At 52.7% G+C, this 2,174-nt stretch overlaps 1 long non-coding RNA gene across 1 annotated transcript; it reads left to right on the top strand.

Annotated features, from left to right (window-relative positions):
* Positions 1 to 39: 39 nt before the first annotated feature.
* LOC113942203 lies at positions 40 to 2,076 on the top strand. The gene is made up of 3 exons (XR_003525866.1): positions 40 to 419; positions 789 to 1,021; positions 1,605 to 2,076. It is a non-coding gene; the product is annotated as an uncharacterized LOC113942203 (long non-coding RNA).
* The last annotated feature ends 98 nt before the right edge of the window (positions 2,077 to 2,174 follow it).

Here is a 2,174-nt window from a genome sequence, read left to right as displayed (position 1 = left end):
AACTCCTTTCTCTCTGCCACTCGGGACAGACGTGCAGCTCCTCCTGGTTTGTTCATCTCATCCTGGGGCTGCCTTTGGGCTGTGGAGTCATCCTTCCCTGCCCTGCCACTGGGTGCTCGGGCCCAGCTGGAGGCCAAGGCATGGCATCCTCCTTGCTGGGGGTGTTCAGGGCACGGCTGTTGGGGATCAGCCTGTCCTGGCTCTCTTTCTGCAGGCTCAGCTCACTGTAGGCATGTTCACGGTGTCCCCTTGCTCCGGCTCCATCGGTCCTTGGGGCCAGCAGAAGATCACAGTGAATTGCAACGCAGGAGCAGAGGGGAAATGCGAGGAGTAGCTGTACATTGACATCAGCAACAAAGACCCCAAGGACAATCCCCTCGGCATTCCCTTTACCCTGATTGCCGAGTCCTGCTTCCCAGGTACGTGCTGTCCACAGGTTGCCATGGGCAGTCCTGCTGCTGATCAGCACCTAAACTTGCTACTTGGATAGAGAGGCACCCTGGTCCTGAAGTCCCACCTTAAAATCCTCAGAGGCTGCAGTCCTTTTCGAGTCCACCAGTGGGGAGAGGCTGGAAGGGATGTGTGGAAGCATAAAAGGAAAGCAATGCCCTTTAAGACTGAGGTTGACTGAGCTCCATCCTCACTGACTGAGCTTTCTCATCCAAGGCTGGGGTTTGCAGTCACCTGGACAGAAAAGGCTTATCAAACCTTCTGAGAGGCCAACTGGGTCCAAGTAAATTCAGAAAAGAGATTCTCCAGCTTCAGCCCTTCCTCTGGTCTGTCTGCAGCGCTTGTTGAAGACGTCACGTCCATCTTTGAGCAGTACCCGATCCACAGCAACGTCAATCTCCGCCAGACGTTACAGTCAGTGCAAGGCAATGGTGTGTTCATCAGAGATGATAACAAATTCATCTTCACCAAAGTTCAGGTTGGGCAACGGGCCACGACTCACTTCAAGATCTCTAATGGCAGCAGTGTCCCATGTGACATGGTCCTCTCCATCAAAGCCTTGCCTGGAGAGGTAAGAACAAGAGGCCAAGGTGAGCGCTGCTCTCTAAAGGCCATGTGAGAGCCTGCCTTGTTCTCCAGAGTCATTGCGTTCTCTGGCCCAGCTGGACCAGTCCAGCTCAGTGCAGGTCAAACTGCAGGGCAGAGTAGCAATGCCAGGGGGGCATTTGCATTGAATTCCACATCTCTCAAGCAAATTTTGGCTCACGCTTCTGGGTCTTTGGTGGGAATCCTTCTGAACATCTCTCGAAAGCACACTCAGAGAGGGGCTGTTACAGACCGATGGGGCAGAGCTCAAAGCAGAGCATTTCCTGGCTTTTCCTTCTCTTGAAAGGCCAGTCCGGGGTTATTTGCAGCTGTTTCCATGCTGTCCCAACCTCTCACATGTGCTGGGGTGGCTGCCCAGCCCTCAAAGCAAGCTTTTGCTCGCCTGGGCATTGGCGCAAGGTCAGCATCCCCTGGGATGGAGGGAGCCTGCCCAGGGAAGCATGAAGCAAGACAGGCTGTCTGGGGCTGTTCCCAGGGATGCATCTAGGAATATACTGGGTCACATTGAAAGATGTGACACTAACACTGCACTGTGGGTTCCTCCCAAGCCTCACAGCCTCATCAGCAACATCTTCAAGTTGGATCCTGTTGAGATGAGGATTCCTGGCTTACCGCACACCTTTGCTACAGTGGCCTTCACTCCAGAACAAAAGGAGGACTACCAGTGCACTTTCACAGCTTCCCTTGTTAGCCCAAAAAGGTAGTGACCCTGTGAAGTATTGGGGGGACCATTCTGGTAGCTGCCTCTCCTGTTGGTACCTCTAATGCTTTCAGTACCCTTAGGCAGAATACTTGGCATGAGATGATCTAGGAGGTAGTAACTGTTGGGCAGAGCAGAGCAGGAAAATGAGGAGGATACTTCAGGCTGTGTGAGGGACTCTGAAGAGAGGGCCTCAGGTAGCCAGCTAGAAGTTACTGACAAGTGCAACAGCTGAGCTGGGGCTTTCCAAGGACAAAGGCTTAGATGAAGCAGTTTCTGTGCCAGCAAGTCAAGATTTCCTCCATATGTCTGTAAAAGGAAGTGATCCTTGTGTGGTTTCCAGGCATACATTAAGCTATTCTTTTATCAGAGGAGTGATTGGAGCTCTTATCAAAGAGAAGCCTGGTTCCTCTCCCTG

Source organism: Corapipo altera, unplaced genomic scaffold (genome assembly GCF_003945725.1).
Source record: "Corapipo altera isolate COAL_440 unplaced genomic scaffold, ASM394572v1 61133, whole genome shotgun sequence".
Taxonomy (NCBI): Eukaryota; Metazoa; Chordata; class Aves; order Passeriformes; family Pipridae; genus Corapipo; species Corapipo altera.
The sequence above is the reverse complement of the archived record's forward strand: the minus strand, read 5'-3'. Positions and strand labels throughout refer to the sequence as shown.